Below are 21606 nucleotides of genomic sequence, written 5' to 3' on the forward strand. Positions count from 1 at the left end.
ACATGTCCTTCTTCACATGGTGGCAGGAAAGAGAAGTGCTGAGCAAAAATGGAAAAGACCTCTATAACATCATCAGATCTCATGAGAACTCACTATCACAAGAGCAGCATGGGGGTAACCGCCCCCATGATTAAATTAGCTCCCACTGGGTCCTTTAGACAACATGTGGGGATTATTGAAATATAATTCAAAATGAGATTTCAGTGAGAACACAGCCAATTCATGTCATTTTGCCTCTGGAGCCTCTCAAATTTCATGTCCTCCCATTTCAAAACAGAATCATGCCCTTCCAACAGTTCCTCAAAATCTTAACCCATTAACGCAAAAATCTAAGTTCAAAGTCTCATCTTAGAAAAGGCAAATTCCTTCCATCCATAAGCCTGTAAAATTGAGAGCAAGTTAGTTACTTCCTAGATAAAATGGGAGTACAGGCATTGGATAAATACACCCATTCCCAGTGGGAGAAGCTGGCCAAAACAAAGGGGCTACAGGTCCCATACAAGTCTGAAATTCAACAGGGCAGTCATTAAACCTTAAAGCTCCAAAATGATCTCCTATGACTACATGTCTGAGATCCAGGTCACGCTGATACAAAAGGAGGGTTCTCAAGGTCTTGGGTAGCTCTGCCCCTGTGGCTTTGCAGGGTACAGCCCCCTCCCGACTGCTTTTGTGGGCTGCTGTTGACTGTCTATAGCTTCTCCAGGTGCACAGTGCAAGATATCCATGGATCTACCATTCTGCAGTCTGGAGGACAGTGGCCCTCTTCTTACAGCTCCATTAGGTAGTGACCCAGTGGGGTCTCTTTGTGGGGGTACTGACTCCACCTTTTCCTTCCACACTGCCCTCATAGAGGTTCTCCATGAAGGCTCCGCCCCAACAGCAAATTTCTGCCTGGACATCCAGGAGTTTCCATGTATTCTCTGAAATCTAGGTGGAGGTTCCAAAAACTCAATTCTTGACTTCTATGCACTCAAGGCCCAACACCAAATGTAAGCTGCCAAGGCTTGAACCCTCTGAAGCAACAACCTGAGCTGTACCTTGACCCTTTTTAGCCATGGTTGGGATGCAGGACAACAATTTCTATGCTGCACACAGCTGCATAGAATTTCTATGCAAACCCAGCCAAGGAAATTGTTTTTTCCTCCTAGGCTTCCAGGTTTGTGATGAGAGGGGCTGCTGTGAAGGTCTCTGCCATGACCTGGAGACATTTTTCTCATTGTCTTGGCGATTATCATTTGGTTCCACATTACTTATGCAAATTTCTGCAGCCTTCTTGAATTACTTCCCAGAAATGAGTTTTTATTTTCCACTGCATCATCAGGCTGAACATTCTTCAAACTTTTATGCTCTGCTTTCTCTTGAACACCTGGCCTCTTAGAAATTTCTTCCTCCAGATACCCTAAATAATCTCTCTCAAGTTGAAAGTTCCACAGATCTCTGGGTCAGGGGCAAAAATGCTGCCAGTCTCTTTGCATTGCAAGAGTCACCTTGCAATAGGCGTCACAAGGTGGAAAGAGTCATCTTATTGAGAACTCCAGTTCTCAAGAAGTTCCTCATTTCCATCTGAGACTACCTCAGCCTGTACTTCATTGTCTATATCACTATCAGCATTTTGGTCAAAACCATTCAACAAGTCTCTAAGAAGTTCCAAACTTTCCCACATCTTCCTGTCTTCTGAGCCTTCCAAGTCTCTAGGGAGTTCCAAACTTTCTCACATTTTCCTGTCTCCTTCTGAGTGCTCCCAACTGTTTCAACATCTGCCTGTTACCCAGTTCCAAAGTCGCTTCCACATTTCCCGGTATTTTTACAGCAGTGCCCCACTACGCAGTACCTATTTACTGGATTAGTCCATTCTCATGGTGCTATGAAAAAATACCCCTGACTGGGTAATTTATAAAGAAAAGAGGTTTAATTGACTCAGAGTTCAGAATCGCTGGAGAGGTTTCAGGAAACTTACAATCATGGTGGAAGGGGAAGCAAATACGTCCTTCTTCACACAGTGGCGGGGGAGGGGGGGGCGGGAATTGCCAAGCAAAGGGGGAAAAGCCCCTTATAAAATCATTGGATCTCATGAAAACTCATTCACTATCACAAGAACAGCATGAGGGTAACAACCCCCATGATTAAATTACCTTCCATCATGTCCCTCTCATGACATGTGAAGATTATGAGAACTGTAATTCAAGATGAGATTGCCCATGATTAAATTACCTTCCATCATGTCCCTCTCATGACATGTGAAGATTATGAGAACTGTAATTCAAGATGAGATTGGGTGGGAACACAGACAAACCGTATTACTCCCCATTAAATCTACTTTGCAATATTTACCAAATCTCCAGTATTTTTTCTGTTTATGGGATTATTTAATTACCTAATTTCTCTCTCACTAGACTGTGCACTCTAAGAGGGTAGAGAACATATAAGTTTTGTTTACTATTATATTAACAGTGACTAGGGGTTCACATTATAAACCCTGGTACATATTTATTTCTTAAAGGAATGACTCATTTTTGAGAGGGTGTATATTTTTAAGAAAATACTATCTTTTTGCTTTCAATTGAATGTTTGAGTCCATAAGGAACACGGTTGTCAAAAATTATTCCTCTCCCTCTTATGACTATGCCTCAGTTTCATTTTTTAGATGAAACTCCATTCTTTCCCTTTGGCAATAAATGTTTATGCCAAATATTAGTTGGTTGGATTTTGAATCCTAAACATATTATATAAGGATTGAGTGTAGCTCCATGAATGGCATTGCTCTCTATTTAGGTAGGATTACTGATAACATTCCTTTGATAGAGGAAGTTAATTTTTCTCACTGCAACTTATTTACTCTGAAAATATCAGAAAACTCAGTATTCAGAGGTTTCTTAATCTCTTGCCATTTAAAATGACAGTTTATGTGGTAGGAATAGTGGCACAAGGGAATGTCATTTATTTCCACAAGGTTTATGTAATGGACAGAGTGCAGACGGCAGATAAAGCTCAGTATTTGTGCCTGGGATAGAGAATATTTTAATTGCAAATTCACCAGTAGAGAAATTCTTGTCACTACCTTAGAGGAGAATAAATAGATGATCTTCTTACTTCTGCATGCATACTTATGAACTTTATCAGAGAATCAGGCTAGATGTAACTGTGCTCTATTTAACTGTTTCTATGCTTTTTTTCCTTGGAAGTGTTTTAGCTAACTCATTAGCTACAATATATCTTATTTGGGGAGGTCTCTGTACAGAATTTTCTACTGATGACACCTTTGTCAGATCAAGATGCCTAGTTTGCACTACTGGAGAGTGATTTGCACAGAGAAAATAAATAGCAAGTGTCATGAGGTTAAAAATAAAACCACTATTTGTCAGATTTTTATGGTGCTTGGGTTTAGAGGTGTTGATACAGTTTTTATTTACCTCATTATAATGCTTTTAATGTTTTAGGTACTGTTCTGAGTATTCACAAATATTAACTTATTGTATCCCCACAACAAGTTATCAGACTAATTTCTACCTCATAATCCTTTAGAGGTAGAAACTGAGGCATAGAGACGGTAACTTGTCTGTAGTCACACAGCTAGTGAGCGTTGGTGCCAGGACTGTAACTCAGTCATCTGGTGTCAGAGTCCATGCCCTGGACCACTATCTGGCATTGCCTCTCAAGTTTAACATAGACTCACTTGTTTTATTTTAGTCTGATCTCTAAAGCTCATTGTGGCTTCAACTTAGATTAAACAAACAAATAATCTTAAGGAATATACAACCTAATAAATGTTCATTTTGCCTACATTCATCTACTTTGAAAAACTACCCCGAAGATTACTGCCTGTTTCCCTCCCCTTCTTAGTTAATAGTACAGAGTGTATTTTCAAACATAGTTGCAATGTAGTATTTCTTCCCACACGCTCTTCTTCCTGTATGACTTTGACACTTCCTCCATGCAAGAGGGGGCTGATGTGATTCTGTGAATCTAAGTGGAACTATGGCTATAGTAACAGTGACCAAGGAGAGATCATTAAAGATGATATCACTTCTGCTTGGTCATCTTGAGGTGCTTGATATAGTACCCAGTCCCCATGCTGTAATGAAATCCCAACCACATGGAGAGGATACATGCAACTCTGATTGTCAACCTCAGCTGAGATCTCGGGCAAGAGACATCATCTGCTTCCAGGAACGCACGTGAAGACTCCTCTAGATGATTCTAGTCCTTAGTTTTTTAGTCTTTCCAGCTGAGGCCTCAGAAATTGCAGATTAGAGAAAAACCATTACTTCTGAACTCTGTCTATATTCCTGACCCATGAAGTCTGGAGCTTAATAAAGTTGTTCATTTATTCCACTAAGATTCGGGATTGGTTTGTTACTCAGTGATAAATAACTGAAACAGTCAAATAGGATTAATACCTCTAGCCTAGTGTAAGATATGTAACTAATTGATCTTTAATTCAGTAGCATAAACCGAATTATTCATTATAGTTAAACCCTAGAAGAACTTTCGGATCACTTAGATCACGGACATCCAATATTTTAAAAATCAGAATGAGAATTTAAATTTGAATTTGAGTGATAGATTTCTCACTTTTGTTGCTCTTGATTGTTTAGGTAATTTTTGTACTATTTCTTTTTAAATGCTCTGTGCCTCAGTTTTTTCTCTTTCAAATCCTGAACTGCTAACATAACTTTTTATATTATTGTGCACAAAGTTTTACCAAAAGCACTCACTTGCCTGTCCTTGTGAGCATATTTTATTGCTCAAGGTTTAAGCAGATGGTTAACATACCTAAAAAGTTTTACCAAAAAGAGGTAGATTCAAGGTCACTGGCATCTAAGGTTAATTTTATTTCAAATAGTATAAATGGAAACTGCACCTCAACGAAATGCTTCCTTCCTTCCTTCCTTTATTTATTTATTTATTTATTTATTTTAGCAATGGAGAGTAATAAACAGTCATTACTCTTGGGTGTGGGAGGAAGTATTAGAAGAAATTTTCTGAATGATTTTTAACTGAAAGAAACCGCAAATTATGATACTAGGGTTGTGTGTGTGTGTGTGTGTGTGTGTGTGTGTATGTGTGTGTGTGTATGTGTGTTGAGGTCTCTCTGGACAGTGTATCTTAATCTGAGTTTGTTCATGATTTAAAAATATCAGAATAATTCAAGGTTACTGTTCCTGAGTTTTACTGCAACTTATAAGGTGTTATTTGAATATATTAAGTATCTGACTAAAGATACATGAGCATTTTATTCTGATGTATGACAGTAATTACTCCTCAAGGGCTAAAGTTTTTCAGTGTCTTGACAACTTAATGTGACATGTTCATATGCTTTGATCTTTTAAACATATAACTCACTTGATGCTTTAAAAACTGTGAAAATTAAAAAGAAAACAATCACAAATATATTTTAATAGCTACAATAGCATTTTCTTCATGTCATCACTATGAAATGGCAGATAGTCTTTATCAACAAAACAAAAGCTAGTAAGAGAAAGAAAAGTGAAAATGAAAGATCTTTGTTGTAAAACACACAAGAAAACAAGCTCCATGGTTCATGTGCTCAGGAAGGTCCCAAAATAAGTCAAGTGGACATACTAATTAAAAACCAACAGCAATATAAAACAAGTAGTAATGGTTTTAAGAGAAGCAGAAAATAGTCTTTTTTTCCCCCAGTTACTTCAGTTAAATAAGGGATACTGAGCACTTACTGTGAACCAACCAATGATTGGGATAAGCTTTGAAGATTCAAACAATGAGGTTCAAAACCAAAGAATCTCAGCAAGACTGTGGTAGTAGGGAAGTGGTAGGAACAAGCTAGATATGAAGGTTTTCATTACTATTAGTCATTTCATAGGAAAACTTAAATAACTTGAGCAGCAACTGTTTGGGAAGAAAGTGTTCTTGGTTACTTGTAAGGAGATCTAATATAAATTTAATACATAAATAAATGTATTGTAACCATGATTTTGAGAACTGTCACACTATGTTTTCTGAAGACCATAAAAAGCCAGCTAGAGATAGGTAACATTCTTATTTCATCTGTGTTGCTATAAAGGAATACCTAAAGCTGGGTAATTTATAAATAGAAGGTTTATTTGGTATCTCATGGTGGTTTTGATTTGCATTTCTCTAATGATCAGTGCTGATGAGTTTTTTTTCATATGTTTATTAGCCATAAAAATGTCTTCTTTTGAGAAGGGTCTGTTCGTATCCTTTGCCCACTTTTTGATGGGTTTTTTTTTTCTTATAAATTTGTTTAAGTTCCTTGTAGATTCTGTGTATTATACCTTTGTCAGATGGGTAGATTGCAAAATTTTTCTCCCATACTGTAGGTTGCCTGTTTACTCCGATGCTAGTTTCTTTTGCCGGGCAGAAGCTCTTTACTTTAATTAGATCCCATTTGTCAATTTTGGCTTTCGCTGAAATTGCTTTTGGTGTCTTGGTCATGAAGTCTTTGCCCATGCCTATGTCCTGTCAGAATGGAGATGATTAAAAAGTCAGGAAACAATAGATGCTGTTGAGGATGTGGATAAATAGGAACACTTTTAAGCTTTTGATGAGAGTGCAAATTAGTTCATCCAATGTGGAAGACAGTGGGTGATTCCTTAAGGATCTAGAACCAGAAATACCATTCGACCTAGCAATCCCATTACTGGGTGTATACCCAAAGGATTATGAATCATCCTACTATAAAGACACATTCACACGTATGTTTATTGCAGCACTATTTATAATAGCAAAGACTTGTAACCAACTCAAATGCTCATCAGTGATAGACTGGATAAAGAACATGTGTCATATGTACACCATGGAATGCTATGCAGCCATAAAATATAATGAGATCATGTCCTTTGCAGGAACATGGATGAAGCTGGGAAGTCATAATTCTCAGCAAACTAACCTAGGAACAGAAAACCAAACACTGCATATTCTCTCTTATAAGCGGAGTTGAACAATGAGAACACGTGGACACAGCGAGGGGAACATCACATGCCAGGGCCTGTAGAGGGGTAGTAGGAAAGGGGAGGGAGAGCATTAGGACAAATACCTAATGCATGCAGAGTTTAAAACCCAGATGATGGGTTGATAGGTGCAGCAAACCACCATGGCACATGTATACCTATGTGAAAAACCTGCATATTCTGCACATGTATCCCAGAACTTAAAGTAAAATAAAATTTAAATTTAAATTTTTTTAAAAAAGGTTTATTTGGCTCAACATTCTGCAGTCTGTACAAAAAGCATGGCTCCAGCATCTGCTTCTGGTGAGGGCCTCAGGCTGCTTCCATTCATGGTGGAAGGTGAAGGGGAGCCTGCTTTTGCAGGGGTCACATGGCAAGAGAGCAAGACAAGAGGGGAGGGAGGTGCCAAACTCTGTTAAACAACCAGGTATCGCTGAAACTGACAGAGCAAGAACTTACTCATTGCTGTGAGGGCGGCACCAAGCCATTCATGAAGGATCCATTCCCATAATTTAAACACCTCCCATTAGGCCCTACCTCCCAACACTGGGGATCAAATTTCAACATGAGATTTGAAGGGGTCAAACATATTAATACATAAATTATATAATTTGAGAGATGAAGACTGTGTGTCAATGTCGACAATCATGTCCTGCAAGGTGAGGATTTCTGCTAACAGTTAGTTAGTCTTCTAGTCCTTTTTCTTTTTGAAGTAAATCATTATTTCAGTAATAAAACGACCTTTATGATGTTGACCTGTAGAAGCTAAAATACTAGAAAATAAAAGTTACTAATAAAAGGAAGCAGTGTCATAGAATGGAAAGAGAAAAAGGGATACCAAAATTAAACTTTTCTGAGCCTTCTGAGAAGTGATAAGAATCTTCATCTGCATGACATTTTGTGCATGTATTATTTTAATCATACATAAAATGTGCGTTATTATACATAATACTATATATTACATTGATTCTTGTCAAAAGTCAATTAAGTCATATGTCATTCATGTTTTGGTTTTTAGATTATATTTTTGGCCAAAGTGAATTGTTAAATATTTTGGCAATTAAAAATGCCACTTTTCTTATTTATTTATAGAAATATGATATATGAAATCACACAGAATAGTGTTAATAAGAGATTAAGCTTGACTTAATAAATTATTTCAATCTAGGTCTTTGATAATTTACTCAACAGTGAAGATACTAACATTCATACTGTATCATTCAACTTAATAATGTACATGAAAGCATTTTGACATTATTTTGGTAGATTCATGGCAGGCATGTTAGTATATTAACATATTATATTATCTGGATTTTCTTTTACATAATAGTTCATTATTGTTTCTGTTAGTGATTCTTCTTTGCTGACATGACAACAGAGACGCAGCTTTCTTCCACGTAATTATCAAGGAAAAGCTTTATGTCTATAAGTATAAACTTGGCTAAAACCACATATGACCAGATGGGTAAAACCCCCTATGACACAGCATACTTTAGAGTCTTCAACAATTTCATGTATTCAGAGGTTTTATTGATAGCAACTTTTCAATTTATCTATACCATGAATTTATTTATAAAAGATAAGTTCCTCATCCAGTGAAGACAAAGAACATATTATGTACTCTATTTATAGTCCCAGAATTGTCTAGCGTATATTTAAGCATATGGTTATCAGTTAATACTTGATTTACTAAGATGATAGGGTATTTTATAATTAGGATTTGAGTGACAATATATTGTATTCTGTTGTAAAACTGCATCATGGGATGTGTATAATAATGAATGAGGCTTCAATCCCAGTTAAGTTATTTACTACCCATATGACCTGTTCAAGTTACTCAGAATCTGCGGGCCATTGTCTCCTCTTTAAAATAGGGATAATGCCTATTTTATGTAGCTCTAAAGACTTAACAAGAAGTTGTACATAAAATGCTTAGCACAGCTCCTGACATAAAGTTAGCTTTCAATAAATATTAATTCTCTTCTGGCCCATCATTCTCCAGAAGTTGAATTAATGCACACATTATAAGCAAAGTAATTAATAGCTGGTGCTGCTAACATCTTAAAATGTTAGTTACAGGAACATCTTATATTCTACAAATGCCAAGGGATAACAACAACATCTTTAAGGTAAATGTGCTCAAATAACTTATGACAGCAATCTTACTACTAGGCAATAAATTATAGTAGTAGTAATTTCCCTATGAAATCAGAAACCTTTTCATAAAAGAGCAGTTCTTTTATCTTTAACTTCATAAATCATAGTATATAATGCACTCACAACTTGAAAATAAAGACTTTCCTTGGTAGATGTTGAAATGTATAATGTTACTTGTAGCACAGAAAGAATGTCACTTAGAAGAAATCTGCATTTTTTTTTCAGTGGAACTAGTTACTTTAGTCAACATAAAAGAGAATTACGAAAATTGTACTGTAAAATCTTCTCTCTGGTATTCAGTTCTTGAGAAACTGCTTGACCTTAACTGATGTTTGGTGATGTCAACAGTGTTTTATTGTCTTTCTGTTGCATGTTTCTAAATAAATGAACAGCCCACATGCTGCTTTTGTTTATGTCATTATTTCAAGTAACTAGATCCCATAGGTGCTACTGGTTCCAGAAACTCTTTTCTCCTGAGAACAAAATGTGCCAATGAATTCCAAAAATTCAAAAGCCTCTTTACTCTGGATGAGCCCTTGACAGACTGCTAGTAATAATGATCATCAAGAGGGATTTTTTTGAACAGTAATTTAGGAAAACACACTTAACCTGAATAGTTTTTTAATTTATATTTTTTTCTATTTTTCACTTTTTGGATAGTTTGAATATTCTATTTGCCTGAAAATATATTTATGATATCTTCTTATTTGGTAGTATTTTATTTTGCATGTTAAATTATTCTATTTTTTATGCCCCATCATGTGTGTTTATGGAACTATCACTATTAAAACATGCTCCTTAACATGACACTGTAACAATTAGAGTATGCTACTCAGGTACAACTGATATCATAAAACCTAAGTTTAAAGAAACCTCCTAAAGCCATGGCATTTAATCTGCCATGTCTACCACTTTTTTCTGTATATAATTTTTATCAGTGAAATTCAATTCTTGTTTTATAGTTGGGACATTCCTTGTCATATTTCAAATTCAATTTAATTCATTCTTTACAAGTGTTTTCCTCAATAAATTTCTTGTATATTAGTGTCTATTTTTAGAAGGACCTGAATAGATACAAAGGGGGTAAAGAGTAGTGTGGAAAAACATGCAGTAAGATGAGGTTTTAGGAATAGTGAGGGGGGCCAATCTTGAGTGGAATGGGAGAAGAAACCAATAACCTCTAGTACAAGGTGGGAGACCAATTGCTGAAGATTCACCAGTGGTGAACTTGGAAAATTTTACAATGGGGGAAAACCTTGCTGGTATAATGACTCAGGTATTTGAAGGATATGGAGGGCAACAATGCTTACAAGGACAATTGGGTTGACATATTATTTACTATATGTTATTGCCATACTAAAGAGAGATGATGAAAAGCTAAGGTTTATTAAGAATAGTTAAAAGCTAAAAAGATATCATGAAAAAGTCATATATATATATAATAGCTACCAATAACATAAAAATTTAGAAATAAATTTAATTAAGGAGGTGAAAATCCTGGAAACTGAAAACTAGAAAACTTTATGAAATAAATACGACACAAATAAATGGAAAGATAGCCCATGTTCATGAATTGGAAGAATTGATATTTTAAAATTGTCCATACTAACCAAAGAGATCTACAGATTTAATTCAATCTCTATCAAAATTCCAATAACATTTCTTACAGAAATAGAAAAAAATCCTAAAATGTGTATAGAATCACAAAATATTCTAAGTAGCCAGAGCAATATTGAGTAAGTAGGCAAAGCAATATTGAGTAAAAACAACAAAACTAGAGCTACCACACTACCTAACTTCAGAATATACTACAAAACTATAGTAAACAAAACAACAGGATACTGGCATAGATACAGACACATAGATCAATGGAACAAAATAGAGAATCAAGAAATAAATCCACATATCTATGGTCAATTCATTTTTGACAAAAGTGTCAAGAACACATAATGAGGAAGGACAATCTTTTCAATAAATGATGCTTGGGACAACTAGTTGCCCACATGAAAAAGAATGAAATTAGACTCTTATCTCACACCACATAAAAATAAACTCAAAATGGATTAAAGACTTAAGTATAAAATCCAAAACTGTAAAACTGATAGAATAAAACATAGGGGAAAACTCCATGACATTAGTCTTGGCAATGATTTTTTGCCTGTACTAGCACCAGCCATCTGGAGACATGCTGGGACTTATAAGAAAACAAAGAAATTACACATCAAGGCATATACAATAATTATTTAGCATGTACCAGTTGGAACCAGAAAGATACTCCTGAGATTAATATTTTGAGGGTGCTTGATCAGAACATAAAATTAGATAAGCATAAATTCAATGAGTTATGGGCACTTTTTTAGGATATAGGATTTAACCACCCAAGAATCCTAGCGATGGGAACAAACTTACTCTTAGGATAAGGGTAATGGCTTATTTGGAGTGATGTGAGAATGGCCGAATCACCCTGGTACCTGGTAGACTAAAGCAACATCAAAAAAAAAAAAAAAAAAGAAGAAGAAGAAAAGGAAAAAAAGGCTGGAATAGATGGTATGCCATTCACAAAGGCCACCAGGAATCTGTTGCTGAGATGGGCTTCTGCAGTATGAGAAAATTCAGTCGTGTCTCTTTTCTACAGGACACAGCTGATATAGTAGGATAGGCTGACACAGAATTGTACTTGTTAACATCCTTGAGGATTGATTGAACCCAGAGTATGGAAGCCAGGTGGCAGTGCTTAATCACAATGAGGTAGGGAATCACAAACACTTTGAACATCAGCAAGGTCAGAAAAACAGTCAAGAGGGCTTCACCAGCAATGGGTTGTGTAGATTGTTAGAAGAGAATGGCAGACTAGGGCAAAACAGACGGGCAGCCAGTAATGGTGCCAAGTAACATCTCTGACCTGAAAAAAAGAATGGAGGAACAGGAACCTGAAGGTGGTCCAGACCCCATTGACAGAAGGGCTCTGCAACATTGTAATAAATATAAATTGTATTTATTCCCTCACCCTCCCTGAAAGGATAGCTATTTATTCAAGTGATTTTTCACTGGAGAAAGTGGAATACACAGACATTTCAAAAATTGACAGATACGGAATCTGAATTGACGCTTATACATTGAGATCCAAAGGATCATTGTGGCCCTTTGTTAGAGTTGGAGCTGACAGGGCCAGATAATAGACAGATCCTGGCTAAATCCCAGGCAGGCTTATGTGCATTTTATAGATATGTGGACCCACTCGGTGGACATTCGCCTAATCTCTGAGTGTATCATTGGAATTGATATGCCTGGAAGTTGGAGTAACTCCACTTTGATCACGTGTGCTGTGCGGTTGGAACTTTCAAAGTGGAGCAGGACTGAAAGAAGTGTCTGAAACTGCTCCTTTCCCATGCATGTTAAGATGGTAAATAAAAAACACCTAGCACCCAGATCTTGGTTTGTAATATCATTCTCCAATTAAAGGAACTAGGGCTCCTCGGAGACATGGCTGATCCTAGAAAGAGCGTTCTGTTGCCAAAGCTGGAAAATTTGAGTAGTACTGGATTGTAACCAAAAGTATAAAATAAATATTTGAGTCCATGCTTATATAAAGAAATTATTGGAAAAATACCTGATAGAGTCATAGAATTCCAACCAATTTGCAAAGATTCTCCACCTTCAAGGAGATGCAGCGTAACTTCCTACTCCTTTTTTTTTTTTTTTTTTTTTTTTTTTTGAGACGGAGTCTCGCTCTGTCGCCCGGGCTGGAGTGCAGTGGCCGGATCTCAGCTCACTGCAAGCTCCGCCTCCCGGGTTTACGCCATTCTCCTGCCTCAGCCTCCCGAATAGCTGGGACTACAGGCGCCCGCCACCTCGCCCGGCTAGTTTTTTGTATTTTTTTTTTAGTAGAGACGGGGTTTCACCGTGTTAGCCAGGATGGTCTCGATCTCCTGACCTCGTGATCCGCCCGCCTCGGCCTCCCAGAGTGCTGGGATTACAGGCTTGAGCCACCGCGCCCGGCCGTAACTTCCTACTCCTTAAGTGTAGGGTGCACATTTTGATTTTTCTCCAATGAATATAGTGTGGAAGGGGCTGCGAAATAACTTTATAGTGGAGAACTTAATAAACATTATCTCAGTCAGGTGATTGATATTAACATCAGCAGTGATAAATTATGTTGATAGTATCTGCTTTTGATATGATATGCTGAGAATGACAATTCTGTGGTCTTTCTCTCCAAAACTCATAATCCCAATCTAATCATGAAAAAAGCATCACATATATCCAAACTGAGGAATATTCTACAAAATGCCTAACCAGTACTCAAAACTGTGGAGGTCATTAAAAACAGAGAAAAATCTGAGAAAGTTTCACAGCCAACAGGAGCCTAAGTACACATCATGACTAAATGCAAAATGCTGTCCTGAAACAGAAATATGACACTAGGTTAAACTAAATAAACATGAATAAAGTATGAACTTTAGTTAATAATAATGTGTCAATAGTAGTTCATTAATGTTTTTAAAAATAAGATGTTATTAATAGGTCAAACTCTGTGTGAATTTTATGGTAAGTCCCTCTACGACCTTTGTAACTTTTCTATAAATATAAATCTATCCTAAAATTTTAAAAGTTCATTATACATGAAAAAAAACAAAACAGTAGCAAATTCATGGGCATAGCTGAGAAATGGTGGAGATTATTTTCACCATTAAAAACTTAAACATTGCAGGGGTGGTAGGGACTAATATTTCTCTATTTATTATAATTCATTGTTCTGGCTGCTGCAGAAATAATAGATCCTGGAGAGTAAGTGTAAATGACCATGAATTCAAAAAAGTGTTATTCCTATTAAAGCTGCTGTGCCAGGTGGGGTTTATTGTGAGAGCATATTATTATGGCAGCAAATAAGTGGTATTCATCCATTGATTTGGCAAATGTGTTCTTTCTATTCCCACCAGAAATGAGGATTAGAAACAGATTCATGTTCACATGGAATAGACAACACTATTTATAGTTTTGTTAAAAGATTACATTAGCACTCCTGCTATCTGTAGTAAAATCATGTAATAATACAAGGACCAACTGGGAATCCCACAGAATATCACATTGATTCATTTCTCTGATGATATACTAATTGGATAGTACAAGTAATAAGTGGCTAATAAACTGGTGACTTTGGTAAGCCACATGTTTTCCAATGTGTGGAAGGTAAAACCTATGATTCAGGAACCTTACTAGACATTTTTAGGAATCCAGTGAGCAAGGGTGTATGAGAATAACCCCTTCAAAGAAAAAAGCCAGTTACTGCATCTGTATTCTCTAAAATTAAATTAAAAGGAAGAATCACTTTTGGTAAGCCTCACTGGGTTTTGGAGGTAACACATTTTACACTTAAGAATATAGCTCTGGGCTGGGCGTGGTGGTTCACACCTGTAATCCCAGCACCTGAGGTCAGGAGTTCAAGACCAGCCTGGCCAACATGACGAAACCCTGTCTCTACTAAAAATACAAAAGTCAGCTAGGTGTGGGGGTGGGCACCTGTAATCCCAGCTACTTGGGAGGCTAAGGCAGGAGAATCACTTGAACTCGGACAGTGGAAGTTGCAGCGAGGCCAAGATTGTAACAGTGCACTCTGGAGCCTGGGCAACAGAGCGAGACTCTGTCAAAAAAAAAAAAAAAAAAGAGAGAGAGAGAATAAACTCTGACCTATGACTCATATATTGCATAACTCTAAATGCTCCCACTTTTAAGTCTTAAATAACAAAGTGCTCTATCAAAGGTTTAGGCTGTAGTGCCAACAGCCATGTTTCTTGGGCTATATGAATGACTCTAGAATATTGGAAGAAAACATTGCAGTGCAGAGATAATGCAAGCTCCAATGGAAGAATTGTAACACAGCTTCCTGGGTTTCTGAGGTGAGACTAGGCCATCTATCTTGCAGAGTTATATACCTTTTGAGAAACATCCCATTGCATGCTACTAGGTTCTGATATAATAAGAATTCTTTACTGCAGGGCACCAAGTAATGGTGAATCTACAAATGTTCATTATGAGCTGGGTCACATCAGATCTGGTAAGTCATAGAGTTGGAAAGACTCAGAAGCAATCCTTAGTGAAAGGAAATAGTGCATCTGGGATTTAACCCTGGAAGTACCATATGGCAGGAGTAAGCTGCAAGAGTTGATAGCTCAGGCCTTCATGCCACCCACCAAAGATGCATCAGTGTCCCTCTCCCCATATGTTCTTATGAGGTTACATATGACTAGTTGGAAGAAAGGAAAACAGTTTGAGGTTGTTTTATAGATGGGTCTGCTTGGTATCATGTACAAGCCAAAAATGGATGGGGGGCTTATCTAAAGACACATTCATGGAATGCCTTGAAAGACAGTAAAATCTTCCAAAGGTAAGGAACTGAGGACTACGCAGGATCACCCACTCTGTAGGAGAGATGGCTCAAAGTGAAAATAAATACATATTTTAGAATAATAGCTTTGGCCTGATTGAGTGGCCAGGAAGCTAGAAGTGAAAGGTTGAATGGTTGAAGACAAAGAGGTCTGTGTAGAGGTATGTCAATGGACATATGTGACTGGGTATAAAATATGAAAAAGTTTGCATCACATCACCCACTGGAAGACATCTATCATAGAAGAGGCACCAAACAATCAAGTAGACAAATGACTCATCAGTTTATTTTAGCTAGCCTTTGTAATAATGCCATTCTAGGACTTGCATCATGAGGACAGGAATGGAGTGACTAATGGTGGCTTATATAGGAGCTAAGCATAGGCTCAATGTAATGGACTTACACCTTCCAATGTCAATCAAGGCACCAATGCCTTAATGTCCAAAATTCTAGCAAAAGAGGCTAATGCTGAGTCCCCAGTTGGGTACTTTTCCATCAGGTAAAACTTTAACTTCTCAGTCACAATTTTACTACACTGTACCACTTTTATCCTGGAAGGACACCTATTCTTAGTGTGTATTTCACTCTTCTGCCTGCAGAGCCTCAGCCAGAACCTTCTGAGAGATTATGGAATCCCGTATCTGTAGACATGGAATCCCACTGCCTAGCATTTGACCAGGGAACTCACCTCACTGATGTATGGACTATAACCTGTGTACTGATCTTCTCACGGTCCACACCATTCAAAAGCAGCCAATATCGTAGAGTACTGGTATGGCTTATCCAACACACAGCTAAAACACCACCTTGGAAGCCATCCTTTAGGATCCAGTGCATGTAATAAATCACAAAAGTGTAATATATGGTGTCCCCATTAGGAAGAATATGTGGGTTCGGGAACTAACACATGGAAGCAAGAGGAATCTTATTTATCATCCATCACTGGGGGATTTGATGCTTTTTACCACCAAAACTCAGGTCTCTACAAGTTAGAAGTCCTGATTCCCAATGAGAATACACAAGAATACAGGACACACAGCAAAAGAATCACTTTTATTTAAGTTAGCTACTTCAGATTTTTGTATCCAGGGAAATGGAGTCACCATGCTGGTAAGGGTAATTGATCCTGATCAGCTGGAGGAGGTAGAACTGTTTTCAAACAATGGGGGCAGGAAAGAATATATAGGGAAGCCAGATGATCCACTTTGGCACCTCTAGATATTCCCTTACCTAATTTAACAGTGAATGGACACATTCATTAACCTGGGCTGAGAAAGGTGTACTTTCCACAGGCTTAGACCCCACAGGAATGAAGGGTGGGGCCAAGACACCAAATAGTCCATCAGGACAAGCTGAAGTGATAGCATAGAGTGAAGGGAAATTAGAATGGCTGGCGGATAACAGAAAGGATGAATATCAGCTGCATTCTCAAGACCAACTGGAAGTGACAGAGGTTATAGTTTATCTTTCTAACATTTCTGTTCTACATTCTCTATAAGGAAGAAAGTCCAGTGGGCCAATGGAGAAAAGGCCTTCTGAACCTAAAAGGAAAAGTAGGTCTCTGTAGTGTCATCTCTCAGATCTCTTTCAAGAGAATTGACTGCTGCAGGCATCGTTGACTGACAGCCCAGCTCTCGATTCTTTTATCCATCATTGTGCTAACACAGGTCACATAGATTCTGGGCTGCAGCCAGCCAGTTACAAAGCATGGCAGTTTGTTAGTGCTCCTTCTTGCCCTGTAAAAAATTTTTCTAATGGGAAACTTGTGCTCTGGGATTCCTCAGTAGCCTGGCCAAGACTTTCTTAGAACTCTGCTACAGTTTAAGGGCCTTTCTACCCAATTGTTTCTTTCCTCTCTCTCCTTTTACGAAGATAGACTTGTATTGTTGTCTGAAGGGTCTTCTCACCTATTCCTGCTCTCTTGACTTTTATCTTTCATAAGGAGTTATCCCAGATAAATTTCCTGTATATCAAATCCCATATTGGCCTCTGTTTCTTCGGGGATGCAAACTGACAGAGAGGTCATCAGGCCCTCCTATGTGCTACTTCTTTTTATTCTAATTTTGCATTTACCATGGGATATTAAAATGGGTTTGTTTACATGTCTATTTCCCTAGTAGACTAAGAACTCTTAGACTGTCTGGTAAAATGAAAATGGATCTAATACACTGTCAAATCTATACTAGATGAGTAACACATGTATGTTTGCAGAATAGAAATTTTATTAAATTTATGTGCTCCTAACATGGCATACATATATCAAATTTAGAATTGCTGTAGTGTATTGTGATTATTGATAAACCGCTCTCCAATTACCACTACTAAGCTGTAAGCCATTTAGTGTAAAGATTTTCTCATTCCTCTTTGTGTTCCTGACACATAGTAATGGCTAAATAAGTGGTAAAAGTGATAATTGTTATTTCAAATATTAATGGCTCATATAAAATAATAGAAGATGTACCACATTAATTCATGAAAAGCTGTCATTATTTCATGAATCATTTTATGAGTATGCCAAGTATCATAAGGGTATGCCAAATATCCAAAGAAAGAATTAGGAACCACTTACATCACATCTACTGACAGTTTAAGAAAAATTCACAACAAGACGAAAAGCAAGCATTTCTAACTGATCGAAACAAGAATGAAAGTACAACGGTGGTTCTTAGTATGTGGTCTCACTGGATTCACTAGAGAGTTGCTTTACATAAAGCAAATCATTTCTTTATCAATTCAATTCATTCTTCTTATCCATATTGAGTATTTCATAATGTCAACCACTGAATTGGAGATCACATTTTCTTATATTAGAATATAATTGTTCATAATGGACCATGTTTAAACATTTATTTGTTTATTGATATGTCTTGTTATATATTATATATTGATACTTCTCAATAATTATTTATTAACACTTATTGATACTTAATTTAATAAGACATAATCTCATATTAAAAATAAAAGTTAAATCCATAACACTTTACATATTGATCATTATTCTCTCTTGCTCTTTCTCCTCCATTGCTTTCTCTTTTCACACTGAAAAATTAAAGCAAACAAAAAGAAACAATAACAAAACAAAGCAAGAAATAGGAAGATCATAATATCTTCCTTACATAAAATGATAAAATACTTCAATTTTTTTCCAACAAATTATCACGTCATTGGTCCCTCTATTTTTTGTTTGTTTGTTTGTTTGTTTGTTTTAGATGGAATTTCGCTCTGTTGCCAGGTTGGAATGTAGTGGCGCAATCTTGGCTCATTGCAACTTCTGCCTCCTGGGTTCAAGCAATTCTCCTGCCTCAGCCTCCCAGATAGCTGGGATTACAGGCATGCATCACCACACCCAGTTAATTTTTGTATTTTTAGTAGACATTACTCTCTTTACTGTCACAATTAAATGCTTTACCTTACTGGGTTTAACTGGGTTTAACTTCTCATATTTCCCTACTGATGAACTCTGGGTTGGGTAGCCATTGTTCCACTTAAACTGTTCTTCCAAAGATAAAAATAGCTGTCCATATCATTTCCAAAGGGTGTTAATCCCCCACCATGAGGATCTGTGACATAGGGATGCATCATCTATGAAGTGAGAGATGGGAACAACAATGGAACGGAGAAGATCACAAAGTGAAGTAAACATTTTGAGAATAAAATGGGTCAAGCTAAAAAAGCTAGTAAACGCTTAAATGAAAGGTGACACTAGGAACTAAATGCAAATATCTGTGTGGTGATCCCAATTCAGTTCTTGTTAGCCATCAACTTAAAAAATAATTAAAAACATTTTTCAAAGAATCATCTCTGTAAGCAGGGTATACTTGAAGCAGGTAGTATAGCATAGAAACTGTGGAAGTACCAGGGGTTATTCAACTACCAATTTTTCATTACCTAGATTGAAAAGTTTCTCAGCTTTGCCGCTCTTGTCATGATCATCATCCCAGCTTAAGTTCCATATCTCCTACTTGTTGGACGTAATTCATTACCTTCTTTTTGTTTTTTTGTTTTGTTTTGTTTTGTTTTTTGAGACGGAGTCTCCCTCTGTCGCCCAGGCTGGAGTGCAGTGGCGCGATCTCGGCTCAGTGCAAGCTCCGCCTCCCGGATTCACGCCATTCTCCCGCCTCAGCCTCCCGAGTAGCTGGGACTACAGGCGCCCGCCACCTCGCCCGGGCTAGTTTTTTGTATTTTTAGTAGAGACGGGGTTTCACCGTGGTCTCAATCTCCTGACCTTGTGATCCGCCCGCCTCGGCCTCCCAAAGTGCTGGGATTACAGGCGTGAGCCACCGCGCCCAGCGGTGAGCCACCGCACCCAGAAGGTAAGAAGTTACCTTCTTAACCAGCTTCTTTGCTTCCTGATTTTTCTTCATCTACTACATTTTCAACAATTCTATATAAGCTGACTTTCTAAATCTGATACTCTACTCCTTCTCTCAAAAATATTCAGTGGCTTTTCCTTTCATGGGGGTAAAAACATAAAACCCAATTCCTTAATGTGGTATTCAAGGTTTTGGTAATTCTTTTGCAATCTGCATTTTCATCTCGATCTCAGGTCATGTTCTTCAATATCTTGACATGGTGAGCTTCCTGTTTCTTCCCAAATTCTCATTCATTCCTTGTCACTTTTGCTTAGTCTATTCCATCTATCTGAACTATCCTTCTTTTTCTCTGTAGCAGCTAGAACGTAGGTCCTCAGTGAAGATTATCTGGAATGAATGCCACTGAGTGTAACTAATTGCAATCAGATTAAATGTACTCTAGTTACAGAAGTACTGGGGAACATTCTCAGTACCTCAGGAGATGGTTCACATCCTAGAGTAAATGCTTATTTGAATCCCATTGGCTTGTTCAGTGCCTGGTACAGAATAAGCTATCAACAAATATGAATTGAATATTATTGATTTGGGATGTCTTTGTCTCATGACATTGTCCATGAGTTTCCATATTTGATCATGGGATTAACACATGTGTAACTCCGGTTTTGTGAAACTCAAGCTAAAGAGTGAGTTATAGGACTGGTTGGACCCACTAAAGAGGCCACATCATTCTGTGATGCAGGCTAAAATTTAAATGAGGTCTCCGGGGCTGAATCTGGTGGAGGACAAGGTAGGGATGGACATTGTCATATTAGACTCCGAAAGGTTTTTGAACATCTATGTTTTTCTATTTGTACAAAGACATTGACAAACATGCCATGCTTGGGAACTATGAAGGCATTAAGCCCAAAAAGGGATCAACACTGAGAATCTTGGAATCAGACAAAGCAGGGAATGGGATCCAAAGTGAGGATTTTAGTCAAGATTGATAGTGGAAATGAAAGGAATGTCTTTGTATAAGCAAAGAAAAGATGTTCATTCCTCTAAATTAGAAAGGATCTAGTAAAAAAACAAATGCTTTAACCCCATCAGTCCAGCATTCCCCACCATAGCTCTGTGTGCCTTGCTCTCTGTTGAAATTTCTTATGAAAGTCATAATAAATTCTGATGACTCACACAGAAAAAAAAACAAAGAAAACATTTTATATCTTTGCAATAAGAGCTTCCTTACTCTCCTCCTACCAGAGAAAGCAATCATTTCAAAAATTAAACAATTAAAATGATTAGTTGAATGATTTGTATTGTCTTTTTTAAAAAAACACAAGTACATGAAAGAAGAAGTAAATGAACACAGAATAAACTCATAATTTTAGAGCAGAAAGCAAGTGTAGGAAAAATAAGTTTAACCCTTTCATTTTACAGATGATAAATTTTGCTAGCTAGGTAAAAGGTTTCTCTACTACATACCTAGTCTCAGAAATAGGTCTTGAGCCCATGATTCTTGTTCTCTTTTTGTTACATAATTGCATCAAACATTTTAACCTAAGGTAGGGACTGGCAAACTATAGTCCATCAGCCAAATCTGGCTTGCCACATGTTTTGGTGATGTTTACTGGAACACAGCTATGCTTATTTGTTCGCATACTGCCTCTGAGTACTTTCATGAGACAATGGCAGCATTAAGCAATTGCTACAGAGCCCATATGGCCCTTAGAACATAAAATATTTCCTATCTGGCTCTTTACAGAAAAAGCTTGCCAACCTCAGGTGTAAATCATAGGTATCTCTTATAGCCTTTCCTCAA

Source organism: Macaca nemestrina, chromosome 10, assembly GCF_043159975.1.
Source record: "Macaca nemestrina isolate mMacNem1 chromosome 10, mMacNem.hap1, whole genome shotgun sequence".
Taxonomy (NCBI): domain Eukaryota; kingdom Metazoa; phylum Chordata; class Mammalia; order Primates; family Cercopithecidae; genus Macaca; species Macaca nemestrina.